This window comes from Muscardinus avellanarius (assembly GCF_963383645.1).
Source record: "Muscardinus avellanarius genome assembly, chromosome: 10".
Lineage (NCBI taxonomy): Eukaryota > Metazoa > Chordata > Mammalia > Rodentia > Gliridae > Muscardinus > Muscardinus avellanarius.
In genome coordinates, this window is record NC_137796.1 from 50,254,444 (window position 1) to 50,274,810 (window position 20,367).

Sequence of the window (20,367 nt, forward strand, 5' to 3'; positions counted from 1 at the left end):
GAATTTTGCTATAGGCTTCAAATTTTTTTTCTCCCTCTGAGCTACACCTCCAGCCCTATTTTATTTTTTTGTTTTGAACCAGAGTCTCACTAAATTGTTGAGGACCTCGCTAAGTTGCTGAGGCTGGTCTTGAACCTGTTGTCCTCTTATCTCATCCTCCTAAGTACTGTGATTAGAAGCAAAGGCCACCATACTGGCTCTGGATTTTTTTTTTTTTTTCCAGTACTGGGGATGGAACCCAGGGGCATTCTACCTCCGAGCTACACCCTCAGATCTATTTTTTCTTCCTTATTTTGAAACAGGGTCTCATTGAGTTGCAAAGGGCCTCACTAAGTAGCTGAGGCTGTTCATGAACCACGATCCTCCTGTCTCAGCCTCCTGAATGCTGGGATTACAAGAGTGCGCCACCACAGCCAGCCCGTATTTCCTTTTGCAAGGCTTCTTTCTGTCCTTTTTTTCTGCCCTATTTATTTCTATCTAGCTGCCTAATGTTTCCCCCTCAAGAGCTAGAGGCCCCGAAACCACTAAGGGAACGCAGTGGAAGGTTCATGTTTTCCAGTTTCTTCAAGCTGGATGGGATATGGCCAGGTCAGGGCCTCCTGCTCTGGCTCGGTCAGGGCCCGGCAGGATAAGCTCCTTCCTGGAAGGTGGTTGGTCCAGGTCCCCGGCATTAGTCAGCATCCACAGGAGAGAGGGCTTGGCAGTCCAGCCTGAGTTTCATTTGAAGTTTGATAGCCTGGTGTAGGAAAGAAACAAAGTTTGTTAATAGGTTTAGGAGACAAGGACCAAAGCATAAGTGTAGGATTATAATGGCTCAAGGTCCCTTCAAGGGCAAGAGCTGAGAAAGCCAAGACTGTGTTGTTGTTTTTTCTTTTTTTTTAAATTTTTTTTTATTTTTTATTGGTGCACTGTATTCATACATCATAGTGGGATACAAACTTTTGTAGACATACATGCACACATCGCCCAGTCAGCCCCCACCCGATCCCCACCCCATTCTCTCCCCATCCCTCCCTCCCATGCTTGGCTTAGTGGTTGACATCTAGGATTATAGCAATTTATCCAAAATTAAAAATGATAATCTCACATAACAGTTTCATTTGTCTGATACCAAGCTTTTGATGACTTAAAGATAACGTTTCAATATTTCTTTTTACTTTCTTTCTTACCAGAGAATATTTTTTTTCTATTTTTTTAGGTGAAACTACCATATATTTATATATTTATTTTTCAGAAAAAAAAATCTATCCTAGTATGGAAAATGGACTCTAGATACCCAAAACGATCTTGAAAAAGAACAAAGCTAGAAGATATATATTTTCTGATTTCAAACCATATAAAGCTACAATAATTGAAACAGTGTAGTACTATTCTAAAGGCAGATATATAAACCATTGGAGTTAAATAAAAGCCTAGAGCTAAATTCTTCCCTATATTGTCAAGTTATTTTTGACAGGGTTTCCACAAACATTTGGTGGTGGAAATAATAATCTTTTAACTAAATATTGTTGAAACATAATAATTACATGGAAAAGAATAAAGTTGGACCCTTACCTAATCCCATATACAAATATTAACTCAAAATAGATAAAAGACCTAAATATAAATCTTAAGACTATAAACTTTTAGGAGAAAATCTGGGTCATAAAACCTCACAACATTGAAATTGGCAGTGATTTCTTGGATATGATTTCAATGGCACAGGCAACAGAAGAATATACAAACTCCCTAAAAAATATATATATATTGTATATCCAAAGACAATGTAAACAGAGTTAACAGTTAATAATAGAATGGGATAAAATATTTCCAAATGCTATATCTGAAGGTATATTAATATTCCAACTAGAAATCCTAAAAATTAACAACAATAAAGGCAAACAATGCCATTTAGAGATAGGTAAAAGACTAACATAAATAATGAATCTCCTCAGATAACCAATCTTAGTTGTCTGTTGTATGGAAACTCTTGTTTCTCTGGTTCTGGTGTGTGTTACCTATTTCTTCTTTGTAGTTAATCTCTTTGAGTATTTTCTCTAGTGCTGGTTTTGAAGACATAAATTCCTTCAGTTTCTGTTTATCATGGAAGCTTCTTATTTCTCCATCTAATTTGATAGAAAGTTTTGCTGGGTAGGAAATTTTTGGCTGGAAGTTGTTTTCTTTCAGAGTTTGAAATATGTTACTCCAAGCCCTTCTGGCTCTCATGACTTGGTTTGGGAAGTCTGGAGTGATTCTAATTGGTTTGCCTCTGAATGTCACTTGGCCCTTTGTTTTTGTTGCCTTTAAGATTCTCTGCTTGGCTTCCACATTGGTCATTTTGACAATTATGTGGCCTGGGTATCCTCTTCTCCGATCCTGTCTAAAGGGAGTTCTATAAGTTTCCTGGACCTGTGTATCGACCTCTTGCTCTATGTTTGGAAAATTTTCTGCTATTACTTCCTTGAAGAGATTATTGGTCCCTTTGGTTTCACTTTCTTTTCCCTTCTCTATTCCAATTATTCTTAGGTTAGCTCTCTTAAAATGGGCCCATAGTTCTTCAATATCAGATTCCTGCTATCGGATATTTTTTCCTAGATTAGAAACTATGTGTTCATTTTTGGAATTATCATCTGCTAAGAGCGAGATTCTGTTCTCCATGTGGTCTAATCGGTTGTTTGTGCTTTGAATTGAGGCCTTTACTTCATTAATTGCATCCTTTATCTCTTTTTGGCTCTCTCTGAGTTCTTTTCGAAGCACCTCTATTATTTCTACAGTTATTTTTCTGATTTGATCTTCTAGAAATCTCTGATTTTTTGTTTTATCGGGTTCTGATGTTGTGGGGTTGTGGGCATTCATTGCTCTAGTATTATTCCTCTTTCCCATGATTTCGGAAGTTTGTGCCTTCTCTGGGTTCTTCCCTTGGGTCACTATGGCTTCACTTAAGGTGCTCTGGATCTCAAGTCAGTAGTATCTCAGACCCCACTACTCCTTTACTGGGTTGTATCACAGAGTCTCCGACCCAGAGAGTCGATAGAGGCTGCTTTAGACTGTGGGGGGTGCCAGGTTGCACGTTCTCCTATGGTGTGATATCTCTGCCACAGCCCCTCCCCCACTGGGTCAAGTCCCAGGGAGTACAGTACTGGGATTTCTCCTCTGTGGCCCGCAATTTGACTCACTGTTCTTGAGTACGCAGATGTAGCTGTACTGGATTCGGTGAATTCTCTGCTGCTGCCGCCGGTGGCAATATGGCGCCGCTGCTACGCCCTCGGCCGTGAGGCTGGCGTATTTCTTCTTGGTTTTGATTTCCACTCTGAATCCCTGCAGCGTGTGCTGAGCTCAGCCACTGGGAGCTTTAGATTTTACCTGCGGCGAGAAATCCCGCCTGGCTGTTCCGCAGCGGCTCACCTCGGCTTGCTGTAGCCGTCTGGTGAAGTTGCCGCTGCCGCCGGCAGTATGGCGCTACTGCCGTGGCCTCGGGCGTGAGGCCGGTGTATCTCCTCTGTGGCTCTGAGCTCTGTTCTCAGTCCGCTTTCTCTCTGGAGCCTGGTGATTTTTTTGTTTCTCTGGTGATGATGTTTTCTGGCTATGAAAGGCGCTGATTTTGTGGTAATGGAGATTAGTTGTTAGCGGGGCTCTTAAGCCCCGCTTTTCTCGGTCGCCATCTTCCTGTGTTGTTGTTTTTTCGATATCCATCCCTGGGTAGTTGGCTCTGTGAGGCTGGATACCCTTTTTGCTAAGTGTCAGATATTTTTTGTGCATGACCTGATCTCTCTCTCTCTCTCTCTTTTTTTTTTTTTTTTTTTTTTGTGATACTGGGGGTGGAACCCAGAGGCTTTCTACCTCCAGGCTATACTCCCAGACCTCTTTTATGTTTTATTTGGAAACAGGGTCTCACTAAGTTGCCGAGAGCCTCATTAAGTAGCTGAGGCTGGCTTCGAACCTGCGCGATCCTCCCGTCTCAGCCTCCCAAGTGCTGGGATTACAAGAGTGCGCCACCACACCCAGCTTGACCGGATCTCTTGACACAAAAGTAACATTTTCCTGAAGCATAATGCATACTCCCTCTTTGGTCACTGTAATCAAGTCCAATACCTACTATTTATTTATTTACTTACTTATTTATTTATTTATTTATTTATTTATTTATTTATTTTTGATATACTGGGAATTGAAACCAGGGGCATCCTACCTCTGGTCTACATCCCCAGCCCTATTTTGTTTTTTTTATTTTGGAAAAGGGTCTCAGTAGGTTGATAAGTATCTCCTTCCTTGCGGAGGCGGTCCTTGAATCTGCGATCGCCCTGACTCAGCCTCCAAGTATTGGGATTACAAGCATGTACCACCACACCCAGCTAATGCTTATAATTTAAACAGAGCCAACAGGCACAGGCATACAAGGAGTTAGCAGTTTGTGGTAGAACTGCTTGATTGTAGGAAGATAGAGATGTTAGACAGAATCAAGGGCGTTAGGTTAAAGGGGATCTACTTGTTTGTCTTTTGAAGAGGAACTGGAGGTCTTTTATGGGTGTACAGGTATAGTTGTTAGTGGGTAATTCTGGGGAATGAACAGCTTTAACTGATGCAGCCCATGACTCGACCCTGGAGTGATGGATCCAGCGGGCGATTCCAGGTACCTTTATGGCTGTAGGAGTAGACAGAAGAACATGAAAGTTTCCTTAAAAAATGGGGCCAGTTGATGGCCTGGCCAGTTGTCACGATTTTTTTGTTTTGTTTTGTTTTGTTTTGGTGGTACTGGGGGTGGAACCCGGAGGCTTTCTACCTCTGGGCTATGCTCCCAGACCTTTTTAATATTTTATTTGGAAACAGGGTCTCACTAAGTTGCTGAGAGCCTCACTAAGTAGCTGAGGCTGGCTTCGAACCTGTGCGATCCTCCTGTCTCAGCCTCCCAAGCGCTGGGATTATAAGCACGCGCCACCACGCCCGGCTGTCATGATTTTAATTAGCACCATGGACCCTGGTAGGTAGAGGGGTTTAGTTGAGGGGCTCCCAGGGGAGGGGAGAACCTGTTGTCCAAACTCTTGAAGAGCTTGTTGATACTGACCAAGCACCATCACATATTGGGTAAGTATAACTTGTTCCTCATCTAGGAGGAGGTCTGACCATAAGAAAGGACAACGATACAAAGTCTCATAAAGGCTAAGTTTTAACGTTGCTGTTGGTGAGACCCTTGCCTGCAAGAGTGCCAGAGGAAGCTCTGTTTTCCATAATAAAGCTTTTCTTTCTCTCTTTCTTTCTTTCTTTCTTTCTTTCTTTCTTTCTTTCTTTCTTTCTTTCTTTCTTTCCTTATTTGTGGTACTGGGGATAGAACCCAGGGGCATTCTACCTCCAAGCTACAGTCCCAGCCCTATTTTTATGCTTTATTTATTTATTTATTTATTTATTGTGGTACTAGGGTGGAACCCAGGAGCTTTTCTACTTCTGAGCTATACTCCCAGACTCCCAGCTGAGGCTGGCTTGAACCTGTGCGATCCTCCTGTCTCAGCCTTCCAAGCGTGGGGATTACAAGCATACGCCACCATACCTAGCTTTATGCTTTACTTATTTTATTTTTTTATTTTTTGGTGGCACTGGAATCAACTCAGGGGCTTTCTACTTCTGGGATATACTCCCAGACCTTTTTTATATTTTATTTGGAAACAGGGTCTCACTAAGTTGCTGAGAGCCTCACTAAGTAGCCGAGACTGGCTTCAAATCTGTGCGATCCCTCTGTCTCAGCCTCCCAAGCGCTGGGATTATAAGCACGCTCCACCACGCCCAGCTTTATGCTTTATTTTTGAGACAGGGTCTCACTGTTAAAGATACTATCTCTGCCAGTTGTGCAGATCTTCCTGGTGGGAGGGGTTTTCTGATGCCTTCGCCCATACAAGAACTGCCATTGGCACCCCAAAGGGTTGTCTAAGGGCTGATACCTGAGGTCCTTCTGCTGGTATGAGAGAGGCTTAGGACTTCCTCACAGGAGTGTTGAAGGAGTATGGAGTCCTCTTCTGGAAGAGGGAGTACACTGGCTGGATTCAAGGAGGTGCACCTGTGCAAGACTACATCTGGGTTTTCTAGCAATAGGGTTTTACATCTTACTAATCTGCTGATGGTCAGCCAATAAGTTCCTATAAGTTCCAGAAGAGAAGCCCCCTGATTGGGAGTATACACCTCAAGGGGCCTTCTTAGTGTTATCTTAAAGGCCTCTTCCTCTAGGAGTGGCTCTCAGGCAACTAGGCCATCCCTGAGCCACAAGATGTAGCCCGCATGTGTGTGTGTGTGTGTGTGTGTGTGTGTGTGTGTGTGTGTGTGTACTGGGGATTGAACCTGGGCATTCTACCTCCAAGCTATACCCCCAACCCCCAGCCCTATTTTATTATTTTATTTTGAGACAGGGTCTTGCTAAGTTGCAGAGGGCCTCGCTAAGTCGCTGACGCCAGTCATGAACCTGTGATTCTCCTGTCTCAGCCTCCCAAATACTGGGATTACGAGCATGTGCCACCATGCCCTGTTTTGGAATCTAGCCCTTTGGATAAGTACCTTATAGAGTATTTGGTTGGTCTGAGGCATTGGTTCAAAACTCTCAGGGCAATGCCTTTTTGCTTTGCCGTGTATAGTTGGAAGGTTTATTCATCTGAAGTAGGCCAAGGGCTGGAACTTGGAGGAATGATTGAGTTTAATAAAGGTTTGTTCTTGTTTGTTTGTTTGTTTGTTTGTTTGTTTGTTTTCTCCTATATTAGGGGTCCCATTTCCTTTCCTCCCTTCAGGGATTCATACAAAAGTTTAGCTATTTCCCCAGATCCTAATATCTATAGCCAACAGTAGCCCCTGAGCTCTAAAAAGGCCCAGAGCTGTTGGCGTGTGACTGGTGGGGGCTGCTGTTGGGTGGGGAGTTCTTTTTGATCTTTTGAAGCTAGGTCCTTGGATATGTCAGTTGTTGGTACTTGGATATGACCAGGACAAGTGAAGTTTTTTTTTCAGGGAACATAGAGAGTCAAATGTGCCTTTATATTTATTTATTTATTTATTTATTTATTTATTTATTTATTTATTTAGTGGTACTGGGGATGGAACCCTTCTCCGGGCTACACTCCCAGACCTATTTTACATTTTTTATTTGGAAACAGGGTCTCTTAAGCCAGCGAGGCTGGCTTTGAACCTGCGCAATCCTCCTGTCTCCGCCTCCCAAGCGCGGGGATTACAAGCGTGCGCCACCAGGCCCGGCCAAATGTGCCTTTATTTTTATAAGCAAGTCCTTTTCTAGAAAAGGGTCTGGACACTCAGCCATGACCAGGAAGGAATGGTCAAATAAACATCCTTTCAAAGGCAGCAAAGGGGAGGTGTGAAGTGCTCCGTCATGGGAGTTCATCAATTCCCATCACCTGACAGGAACTGGGAGGAAGTTTCCCAGAATAAGAGGTCAGGACAGAATAGGGGGCTTCCGTGTCAAGGAGAAAACAAATAATTCTATGTGCCACATCCAGGTGACCCTCGGCTCTGTCCTGTGCATGGCGATGACTTGGCCAGGAGTCGGCTGGAGCCGAGGCCCCTCAGCCTGGGGCCTCCATTTGGAGGGCGTCTGACCCGGGGTCCTTCAGGCAAGGACTTAGGGGGGGCTTTTCCTCGGCTGGAACATTCTTACTTCCAATGCCCTGGCTTTCGACGGATATGACCTTTGCCTTTAAGGTATGCATGGGGGATATTGCTGGCATTTACTGGTTGACCGTGCAAGGCTGGCAGTGACTGGGCTTGCCTTTCCTCTTTCTTTTCCTCCTTTTTAAGGGCCTTTTGTTCTTCCTCCTGATCGCTTCTATAATAAACAGAGATGGCTACTTGGAGGAGCTCATCAATGGAAGTCCCAGGCCCCAGTGCTGGGTATTGTAATCGCTTCCTAATGTCTAGAACTGAGTGATATTTATTTATTTATTTATTTATTTATTTTGGTGGTACTGGGGGTGGAACCCAGAGGCTTTCTACCTCCGGGCTATACTCCCAGACCTTTTTAATATTTTATTTGGAAACAGGGTCTCACTAAGTTGCTGAGAGCCTCACTAAGTAGCTGAGGCTGGCTTCGAACCCGTGTGATCCTCCTGTCTCAGCCTCCCAAGCGCGGGGATTACAAGCGTGCGTCACCACGCCCGGCTAGAGCTGAGTGATAAACTTCTCCTTGAGAATGAACTTTCCTTCCAAAGACCCTGGGTCCATGGAAGTGTGTGTGATAAAGCCTCTTGGAGTTGCTCAAAGAAAGCTGTAGGGTTTCCGTTAGGTTTCTGATCTATGGTGCCTAACTTAGTATAATTAATGGGCTTGACCCTGCTGCTTCTTCATCCTTCTGAAAGGCAGACAAAAAATGGCCTCTTCCCCAAATTCCATCATTTTCAATATAATCCCATTTAGAATCTATCATGGGGAAAGCTATTGTTCCTATAGGATACTGGGAAGTTGTTTTTTTTTTTTTTTTGGTGGTACTGGGGTTCCTGGAAGCCCTTCTACCTCCGGGCTACACTCCCAGACCTATTTTATATTTTTATTTGGAAACAGGGCCTCTTATGCCAGCACGGCTGCCTTCGAACCTGTGCGATCCTCCAGTCTCCGCCTCCCAAGCGTGGGGATTACAAGCGTGCGCCACCACGCCCCGCCATTGGGAGTTTTTTAAAGTGCATCTTGTCCCCAAATTCCTTTGCAGCTCAAGTAACCTTTTGTCTTTTCGACTTTGATAGGGTGTGTTCTACAATTATACCTGTGTCCTTCCAAGTTAAACCAAAAGCCTAGATGAGGTGCTGGAAAGCTTCTGTATATCAATCTGGGTCATGAGAGAATTTTCCCAGATCTTGCCTAATTTGTTTTTTGTTTTATTTATTTATTTATTTATTTATTATTTATTTATTGTTATTTTTTTGTGTGTGGTGCTGGGAATGGAACCCAGGGGCTTTCTCCTCTGGGCTACACCCCCAGACCTAGTTTACATTTTATTTGGAAACAGGGTCTCACTAAGTTGCTGAAAGCCTCACTAAGTAGCTGAGGCTGGCTTCGAGCCCACGCGATCCTCTTGTCTCCGCCACCCAAGCGCGGGGATGACAAGCTGCGCCACCACGCCCGGCTTGCCTAAATTGTTTTAGATCTTTTAGAGAGAAGGGGACGTAGACCTGCGTGAATCTAAATTCTCCACCTACCTCCTGTAAGGGACATATCTTAGATTGCAGTGACCCTGGATATGAGTAGTAGGGTCTGGGAGAGGTGCTGAAGGGTAGAGTGCTCTAGGGCCACAGGATTGTCTGAGCCTTTAGAAGGTGTTTAAGAGTTGGCCAGGCCCTCTGGGGGAGCCTCCAAGGCAGAGAGGTCTCCCCTTTTTTGGAGGGTCTTTCCCCAACAGGCCGTAGGGGCACTTTGCATCCTCCATAAAGGTCCGGCTGATTTCTTAGACTTTGCTCTAAGGGCTGGATATAAGCAATCTCCCCCCATTTTCCTCCTCTGCAGTGGCAAAAGAGATTAAGCTGTAATATTGTGTTGAAATTTACGCTCCCATTTAGGGACCGTGCTTCTTGGATATCTAATGGGTTTACTGGGGCTAAGCAGTATTAGGAACGAAAACAAGCTGGGGTGGTGGCAAATGCTTGTAATCTCAGTACTTGGGAGACTGAGACAGGAGGATCGCAGGTTCAAGCCTCAGCAAGTAATGAGACTCTTGTTAACTTAGTGAGACCCTGTTTCAAAAATTAAAAAAAAAAAAAAAAAATAGGGCTGGGGAGCCGGGCATGGTAGCGCACGCTTTTAATCCCTGCTCTTGGGAGGCTGAGACAGGAGGATCGCACGGGTTCGAAGCCAACCTCAGCTACTTAGTGAGGCTTTCAGCAACTTAGTGAGACCCTGTTTCCAAATAAAATATAAAAAATAGGTCTGGGAGTATAGCCCGGAGGTAGAAAGCCTCTGGGTTCCACCCCCAGTACCACAAAAAAAAAAAAAAAATAGGGCTGGGGGCATATACTGGAGGTAGAATGCCCCTGGGTTCATTCTTCAGTACAAAATAAAAAAGTGCCCCAAAGCAATGGAGTTTAAAATCTTTTACAGAGGGAAATGTAACCTTGATTAGCTAGCCACTTAGGAAGAGAAAATATGTATTTTAATTATTTTAAGTACATCTTGATTTTTATCTTATGAACAAATTTAAGGCCACTTATTTTGTCATAGATTTAAATTAAATAAGCTAAGAGGTATTTGGAGTTATGACTGCATTATTATTATTATTATTATTATTATTATTAATTTTTTCAGTACTGGGATGGAACTCAGGGGCATTCTACCTCTGAGCTACACCTCCAGCTCTATTTTTTTCTTTAATTCTTTATTTTGAAACAGGGTCTCACTGTGCAAGATGGTACGTGCTTGTAATCCCAGCATATGGGAGGCTGAGACAGCCAGCCTTAGCTACTAAGTGAGGCCCTCCACAACTTAGTGAGAACGTGTTTCCAAATAAAGTATAAAAAATTGGGCTCGGAGTGTTGCCCAGAGGTAGAATGCTCCTGGGTTCCATCCCCAGTACTGCAAAAAAAAAAAAGAAAAAAAAAGAAAAAAAAAAAAAGAAACAGGGCCTCACTGAACAGCTGAGGCTGGTCGCGAACCTTGACCCTCCTGTCTCAGCCTCCCAAATGCTGGGGTTACAAGCATGTGCCACCACGCCCGGCTGATTCCTTAATTTATGAGCACTCAATTATATATAAGCCAACTTGGTATTCTGTAGATAATATACAGAACATAACGAGCAATATTCTTGTATTCAAATGTATGTAAAAAAGCCGGGCGTGGGGCACACACTTGTAATCCTAGCATTTGGGAGACTGAGACCAGAGGATCGCGGTTCGCGGACAGCCTCAGCCTCTTAGTGAGGCCCTCTGCAACTCAGTGAGACCCTGTTTCAAAATAAAGAGTAAGCTGGGCGTGGTGGCGGACACTTGTAATCCTAGTACTTGGGAGGCTGAGACAGGAGGATTGCGCAGGTTTGAAGCCAGCCTCAGCTACTGAGTGAGGCTCTCAGCAACTTAGTGAGTGATAAGTCGGGTCCCTCCCTTTCCCCACGTGATCTCGCAGCGGGAATGGGAGGCAGAACCCTGGAAGCCAGAAGCGGAGATATCGCGAGACTATAGGTGCCGCAATACATACTTGAGATCGTCAGACTACAGATGTCACTAGAGAATCGGCATGCCTATAAAACATCAGTGCCTGTGATCCACCACGTGACTCAGCCGGCCGATCAAGACTGTGTGCAACTCCCCAGATGCGTGGCCTGTCGGTCCCTTCCCCCACGGCCGGCTGACTCCCTGGAGGGTGCCGGATCTGGTCAGAATAAAGCAGTGATCTCTGATAACCCGGTTGGTGTTTTTGCCTCCCTCCTAAACTCCCTAACTCTATTTTCAACCTTTCAGTGACACCCTGTTTCCAAATAAAATATAAAATAGGTCTGGGAGTGTAGCCTGGAGGTAGAAGGTCCCTGGGTCCCATTCCCAGTACTGCAAAAAATAAATAAATAAAAAAAAATAAAAATAAAAAAAATAATTAAACTAAATTAAAAATAAAAAAAGAATAAAAAATAGGTCTGGGAGTGTAGCCTGGAGGTAGAAGGTCCCTGGGTCCCATTCCCAGTACTGCAAAAAAATAAAAAAATAAAATAATAATAATAATAATAATAATAATTAAACTAAATTAAAAACAAAAAAGAATAAAAAACAGGGCTGGGGGTGTAGCTTGAAGGTAGAATGCCCCTGGGCTCCATCCCCAGTACTGCAAAAAAAAAAAAAAAAAAAAAAGAGAGAGAGAGAGAGAATAAAAAAGTAGAGCTGAGGGGGTGGGGGTGTAGCTTGGAGGTAGAATGTCCCTGAGTTCCATCCCCAGTGCCACACACACGTACATATACATATATATGCGTGTGTGTGTGTGTGTGTGTGTGTGTGTGTGTATGCAAAAATAATTACAAAACAAACATTTTATAGCTTTAATTTACCAAGTATCAGGTCCCCACAGGTAAGAGATGAGACAGTTATAGATGCTCTCTACAAAGTGTGCCTGCCAGATTTGGAGCTTCCAGAAATTCAGGCATAGCCTGTTACAGACTGTATTGCTTGGCAAAGACATGGGAAAAGCCACTTTGTCTCCTGTGGCAGGAAGATCCACACCAAACTTTTCCAATTTTATTTCCTCTAAGATTCCTGAAAAGTAATGGTCTCTTTTTTTTTCTCTCTCTCTCTTTTCTTTTTTTGGTGGCACTGGGGTATTCTACCTCTCAAGGGTATTCTTTTGTTTTTTTTGCAGGTCTGGGATGGAACCCAGGGGCATTTGACCTCTGAGCTACACCCCCTGCCCTATTTTTTATTCTTTATTTTGAAACCGGGTCTCACTGAGTTGCAGAGGGCTTCACTAAGTAGCTGAGGCTGTCCACGAACCACGATCCTCCAGTCTCAGCCTCCCGAATGCTGGGATTATGCTGGGATTACAAGTGTGCGCCACCACGCCTGGCTCTCCCAGCTCTAATTTTTATTCTTGAAACAGGGTCCCACTAAGTTGCAGTGAGGAGTTCGAGATTGCCCACCTTCCCAAATAAACGGAGAGTACACAAGGGATGTAATTCCAAGCAGGGTTTATTGCTGCAGCATGTTCCTCACCGGCAAGGGGTCTTCCCGGATCGACGGCACTCACCCGTGGGGAGGGAGAGTCAGTCGTGGTCCGGCCGCCCCTAGCCTCTGGTTCCCTCTAACTTTATAGCTGGAGTAGGGGGTGGGCACACACACCAGAGCCCGCCAAAGAGAAGCCCGTGAAAGATACATCCAATCAATTAAACTAGTAAACAGATACAACCACTAAGTTTAAAGCAATCACACATCCATTTGAATTACAGCAAATGGTTTCACAGAGCTGCTTCCCTACGTCATTGCCCGCCGAGGGTCTCCTTTGTCTTCCCTATGGGGGATGTGCGCCCGTGCTTCAGGAGCTGCCCCTAGCTGGCAAATGTTTCCCGTCAGATAACTTTTATGGCTTCCAACATTCCTTTCGTATCACCCCTGTCTGAAACAAATGGCCATCTCCTCTGCTTGAACAAATGGCTGTCTCTGGACATTATCTCCGGTGTCTCATAGATTATACTCAATTAATTGCTTGCTCCATTCATTGCTTATACAAACTGCTACATTCCTATTCTAACTTTATACGCTACTATTCTACATTATGTCCTATTGCTATATAATGTAAGGGAGACTTGTTATATAGTGTGAAGGAGACTTTCTTAACCAAACCCTTAGGCTGGGAAAGACTTTTCTTCCCGCATTCCTACAGCAGAAGGCCTCACTGAGTAGCTGAGGTTGTCTGCGAACCCGGATCCTTCTGTCTCAGCCTCCCAAGCGCGAGGATTACAGGCGTACACCACCACGCCTGACTTCTATCTCCGAGGTACATCCCCAGCTCTATGCTATTTTCATTTTGAAACAGGATCTTGCTAGATTAATAGCAAGGTTGTCCTGAGGTTGTCCTCAAACCTACAGTCCTCTGGCCTCAGCCACCCAGGTACTGGGATTACAAATTAGATAAAATGAAAATAAATCAAACACACAAAATCAGCTGAATTTATCAGAAAAAAAATTACCATGAACTCAAAAAGGCAAAATAATTTTCTGTGTGTGGGGGTGGTGGTGGTTAAGGCAAGACAGCAGGTTCAAGGCAGCCATGTGTGTGAGGTAGTGGAGTGTCATGACGGCCCATAGCAAAAGCCAAAGCTGGCGCTAGAGGGCTCTGGGGGTCGAATAGGCCCTTCAGGTCGGTGGATAGCTAGCTGGAAATAGCTCCCTTGCAGTGTTGCATGCAGGCCCTTAACAGGAATTCTACAGAGAGGTTGGGCTGGGAGTCTTACCTGGAGTACATTGTACACACACCATGGCCCGACACACACCTAGGCAGAGCTCTGCCTGGCTTTGCTTTTCCAGAAGCCAAAGCCATGCCTTAGAATGTTTTATTTATTTATTTATTTATTTATTTATTTATTTATTTTATTTATTTATTTATTTTTTTTTTTGTGGTGCTAGGAATTGAACCCAGAGGCATTCTACCTCTGAGCTATACCCCCTAGCCTGATTTGTTATTCTTTATTTTGTAACAGGGTCTCACTAAGTTGCAGAGGTCCTCACTAAGAAGCTGAGGCTGGTGGCAAACCTGCAGTCCTCCCGTCTCAGCTTCTCAAGTACTGGGATTACAAGCACGTGCCACCATGCCAGGCTAGAATGTTTCTTTTAAATCTACAATAGTGCACACCTATAATCCCAGTGCTTGGGAGGCTGAGACAGAAGCATCACAGGTTCTAGGACAGCCTCAGCAAGTAGTGAGATTCTCATCAACCTAGTGAGATCCTGTCTCAAAATGAAAATTAAAAAAATAGGGCTAGGAAGCCAGTTGTGGTGGCACACTTGTAATTCCAGCATTTGGGAGGCTGAGACAGGAGGACTACTGTTTGTGTCCAGCCTCAGCTTCTTAGTGAGGCCCTCTGCAACTTAGTGAGACCCTGTTTCAAAATAAAGAATAAAAAATAAGGCTGGGGGTGTAGCTTGGCAGTAGAATTACCCTGGGCTTAATTCCTAGTACCTAAAAATATATATTTAACTTAGATAGAATTACTCCTTTTCCAATAAAACAATATGCTTTACGCCAGGTGTGGTGAGTACTTGGGAGGCTGAGAAGGATCCGGGTTTGCAGCCAGCCTCAGCTACTTAGTGAGGCCCTCTGCAACTTAGTGAGAACTTGTTTCAAAATAAAGAATAATATCAGGGCTGGGGGTGTAGTTCAGATGTAGAATGTCCCTGGGTTCAAATCCCCAATACTGAAAAAAGAAAGAAAAAAAATTGTAGATTGACTAGAAACCCAATTTCTTGCAGCCTGTATTTTCTTTCGTAAAGGTCCCCAAGCAAAGCTATCTTGTCTGTTATCTTAGATGTTAAGAAGCCAAGAGCATTTTAGAGCACTTATTGTATCTTAGATTACCCTATTTAATTTGTGTGTGTGTGTGTGTGTGTGTGTGTGTGTGTGTGTGTGGTACTAGGGGTAGAAGAACCCAGGGGTTTTCTACCTCCAGGCTATACTCCCAGACCTATTTTATATTTTTATTTGGAAACAGGATCTCACTAAGTTGCTGAGAGCCTCACTAAGTAGCTGAGGCTGGCTTCGAACCTGTGCGATCCTCCTTTCTCAGCCTCTCAAGGGCTGGGATTACAAGTGTGCGCCAATAGCTGTACCAGTATTGGGAAAGGGCTTCGAAATGTATTAATGTGCCAATATTGGGAAAGGGTTGCAGGGTTACAGGCAGCAAGGGTGATTAGCAAGAAAACAGAGGAAGCCCAGGGTCTTTTATTTTTCTAAGAAAAGAAAAATTCCCCAAGGATATGGGGGGATGCCAGAAGCCTTCAAGAGATCCCAGACTCTGATAATCAATGAACACATTTTGGGGTATAACAAAAGGCTTGGGGTCTGTGCCGGAGGCAGGACAGGTCTACAGGAAGGAATCCCCATGTCAAAAGACCTGCCCTGGAGAAGGGGCAGATCTAGTTGGGTCAGAAGATGTGGTATAAAAAGATTCTGTATCCAAAAGACTTGGGTGAGTTCTTTCGAGTTACCCCACTGTGTCACCCTTTATGGCGTAGCGCTTTACTCTAAGCTTTGTCCTATCTTTCCATCTTTGTAATAATAAAGTCCCTTAAGCTTACAGCAAAAGAGTTCGAGCTATTGTTTTCTGCACATAGCTCAGAACAAGAACCCACGGCTACATCTCACCGTAATATTTTCACCATAATATGGCTACCTATTTAATTTTTTATTTTATTTTTGCAAGTCTGGGGGTGGAACCCAGGGACATTTGTCCTCTGAGCTACACCTCCTGCCCTATTTTTTATTCTTTATTTTGAAACCGGGTCTCACTGAGTTGCAGAGGGCCTCACTAAGTAGCTGAGGCTGTGCGCAAACCGCGATCCTCTGGTCTCAGCCTCCCGAATGCTGGGATTACAAGCGTGCGCCACCGCGCCCGGCTACCATATTTAATTTTAACAGTTATAAATTACCCCTGAAATCAAGACATTCAACAAAACATTATCTGAAATCACTTTTTCTTGTTAAAGGCACTCCTTAAACCATGAACCTTCTTGGCTTGTTATCTTGAGAGAAATAGCATTTTATTTCCAATACCATGGGGTCAGGAACAAATTGAAAAATGGCACTGGCTGTCCATGTGAAGACTGCATTGAAAATGGCTTTGGGGGAGGTTCTTCCATTAAGATAGTTTTCTTGGATGCCAAAATAGTGCCAGGCCACGCTCAATGGAATCAGCCTAGAACACCAACATCCCCAGCTAGGGAGGCACCATTTTAGAACCCCACACCCGAAGAGTTGGATTTATCCTGTCTGCTTTCCTTCCCTGGCAGAGGAGTGGGTGAGGGAAGAGAGCTGCCCACTGGAGCCGCTAAGAAGGGGGAATGAGGACAAGAGGATAGGAGAGCCAGGCCGATTATGCCCTGCTTGTGGAATTTGAAGAATGACCAGAAGCTTAAGAAGCAGAGGACCAGGGTGAGGGAAGAGCCAGTCACTGGAAGTTTGACCCACTGGATTAAAAAAAAGGCAGGGAGCCAGGCATGGTGGCGCATGCTTGTAATCCCCGCGCTTGGGAGGCAAGACAGGAGGACCGCACAGGTTCGAAGCCAGCCGCGCTGGCTTAAGAGACCCTGTTTCCAAAAATAAATAAATAAATAAATAGGTCTGGGAGTGTAGCCTGGAGGTAGAAGTGTTTCCAGGAACCCCAGTACCACCAAAATAAATAAATAAATAAATAAATAAATAAATAAATAAATAAGCAAGCAGGGAGAATCAGCAGTCCCGAATCCAAAAAGCAATGGGGACAATAGGGGGCGAGCCAGGGACTGAAAGTGGCGGCCTCGCTCCTGCCCCAGGACTGGGGGAGGACAGAAGGGGGGGCATCTTACTTTGAATATATCCAAGTTACAGCACCACTTATGTTATAGGGCTGTACATTTCCCTTGGTTCTTGTCTCTCTGAAAGAAAGATTTCATCTGGAGGATGCAGATAGGGTAGGCGTGAGAAAGCTTTACTGGGGCAGGTGTGTTGGCACATGCTTGTAATCTCAGCATTTGGGAAGCTGAGACAGGAGGATTGTGGTTTGTGGCCAGCCTCAGCTACTACTATTTAGTGAGGTCCTTTGCAAGTCAGTGAGACCCTGTTTCAAAATAAAGAATAAAACATAGGGCTAGGGGTGTAGCTCAGAGGTAGAATGCCCCTGGGTTCTATTGCCAGTACCAAAAAAAAAAAAAAAAAAAAAAAGCTTTATTGGATAGGTTTCACAGGAGAGTCACAGGACTGGTTAGTCCAGGAATGGAGTAAAGGAGAGAGCCAAAAGAAAAGGGGAGACTGTTACGGTTTGGGGAAAATATGGTTGTGGGAAAACTGTTTCCTGGGAACCTCTGCTGTTATGGATTGGGAGAATATGGTTTGTGGAAACTGTTTCCCAGGAACCCCTGCGAGGGTCCCGGACACACTTTCTCCCAACCCATAACAAAATCCAAAACGACCCCAAAACCAGAAAATTACCGTGGATTCTTGTCCTAAGCTAAGAATAAATATTCATAGCTTGGACAGTTGCTGAAGATCTAAAGAAGTTTATTAGAAAGATAGAAATACAGAAAATAGAAATGCAGCCCCATGCCAAAATGGCATAGGGGGGTGACGCGAAATGAATACACCAAAGGGCTTACACGTGGACTCGGCCTTTTATACCCATGACCTCCATCTTGTTTGCGTGACTCTGATGTAGTGAACATCCCTGTAAGGTACCTCCCCCAGCAAGGTGGCAAGGTGTCTTCTTTCATGAAGGTCGACCCCTCCTACCATCTTAGCTGGCTTATCCAATCATGTAGATCTGTCTTTAGATAGAGTTCTCCTAGTTCTCCTCTCTATTGACTGGTTAATTGCTTTGAGCTAGGTTAATTTACATTGGAATAGCTGCCTGTTTTAGGCAGAAATCAAGTCCTTTCTTTACCCATGTCTGCCGCCATTTTGACACAACTATTTTGAAATATATCAATTATTTTCTTTTGAAATATATTAATAATCAGAGCTTTCCCAAATCTTCCTAGGCCATTCCCAATACTGGTTCATCTGCGAGGGTCCCGGACACACTTTCCCCCAACCCATAACAAAACCCAAAATGACCAAAAACAGAAAATTACCGCGGGTTCTTGTCCTAAGCTAAAATAAATATGCATAGCTTGGACAGTTGCTGAAGATTTAAAGAAGTTTATTAAAAAGATAGAAGTACAGAAAATAGAAATACAGAAAATAGTTACAGCCCCATGCCAAAATGGCATGAGGGGGGAGGGTGGCCCGGGCCAACTCACCACTCCCCAGATACAGCACGTGGACTTTTATACCCATGACCTCCATCTTGTTTATGCAACTCTGACATGATGAACATCCCTGTAAGGTACCTCCCCTTAACCCTGTAAGGTACTTCCCCTAGCAAGGTGTGGCAAAGTGTCTCCTTTCATGAAGGTCGACCCCTCCTACCATCTTAGCTGGCTTATCATGTAGATCTGTCTTTAGATAGAGAAAGGCCTAGTTCTCCTCTCCTATTGACTTGTTAATCACCTTTAGCTAGGTTAATTTACATGGGAAGAGTTGCCTGCTTTTAGGCAGAAACCAAGTCCTTGCACAGATTTTCCCCTCACCCAATTTTTGAAATATATTTATAATCATAGCTTTCTCAAATCTTCCTAGGCCATTCCCAATACTGGTACAGAGACCACATGTGGTGGCTCACACTTGTAATCCCAGCATTTGGGAGGCAAAGACCGGAGAGTCGCGGTTCCAGGACAGCCTCAGCTACTTAACAAGGCCCTTTGCAACTCAGTGAGACCCTGTTTCAAATAATAAAAACACTAAAAAATAGGGCTGGGGTTGTAGCTCGGAGGTACAATGAATTCCCCTGGGTTCTGTGCTGGTATTGAGAAACGTCTTTGATACTAATTTTGAAAGACCCCCGCAGAGGGGAGACCCTCAAGCCTTGGGATTAGTGATGCCAAGTACCTGATAAGTAAAATAAAAAATTAATGCGAGTAAAATAAAAAAATAAGTGAGTACGGCGGAGTGTGAAAAACACGAGAGAGGTCCGGTACACATGGCATGTAAAGTTTTAATGGCACGGCTCTCCCGGGGATCAGGGCGAGGCACCGTGGGGCCCACGCGCCTGTCCAAAGCTTGAGGACGCGGGCTCTCCTTTTCAAGGTATGCATTTCGCGAGATGGGGGTTTACTCGCGGGAACGCCCAATTCTCGCGGGGGGGGGGGGTTCAGCCCCTCCCTTGCCCTGCAGAGGTCATGTGACACAAAGTCACATGAGTGCGGGACCCAACTTATCATCCCGGCCTTTTGATGGTAGGGATAACGGATGACGATTGGACCCTCTAGCTTCTTCCTGCTGTCAAGGGGCGTCGTCAGGGGCCCCAGGCCGGGAGGAGTCGGGAGTCCAGTTCCCCAGAAGGGGGTGCAGGTGGGTGCATAGCTGCAGTGCGAATTGGAGGTTACCCTGGACAGCTTAGTGATGTGCGCTTGAGGAGGCTTGAACAGACAAGGACTATTAAAGAAAAAAACAAATCATGAGATTGAGCAGGCGACCAAAAAGGAGACTGGCTTACTCAGTACCTGGAGAGCTACCCTGAGCTGGCAAAGAGGATGGAGGTTGAGGGATCCAGGAGCCGTCAGTCTTCAGCCAGATTGAGTAGGGCCAGCGGCAGGGCCTGGTCTGGAAAGGTGCTCCCCCTGTGTTGAGGCACCTGGGGCTCATCCTTTTCCAAGGGCATTGTTCCAGTGGCCCTCCTGGCCACACGCCGGGGACAGTCTGATTGGTGGGCGTGGCTTTGCCCCACTTCAGGCAGGCTCCTGGAGGTAATTGTTGTTGCAGTCCTCCACACCTAGGTGGCGCTCCAGAGGGCTGAGCCGCCACCGCCAGCTGAAGGGCAGCTACCAGGGATCTGCTTTTTGGCAAAGTCGGAGTGTACGCTCCATTTCCGCCTGTTTCTCTCTGGAATTAAAACTTTAGATGCCTTGTTAAGGTTCTGTCAGCTGCGACGGATCTACACTCACACACAAAGAGCGCGTCCCAGGGCGGGTGTCTGGCAAGAATGGCAATGCAGACTCCCCATAGGCAGACAGAGGGTGTCACCCCAGCCCCGGCCTGGCCCCGGCGTTTCCCACAGCACCTAGGGCGTGCCCAAGCGGGCCGGAAAGGGAGCCAGAAGCCAAGTGCGTTTAAAACCTTGCGAAGCGGCCGAGCAGCCACCCAACAAAATTGTAGTCTGGTGGGGGC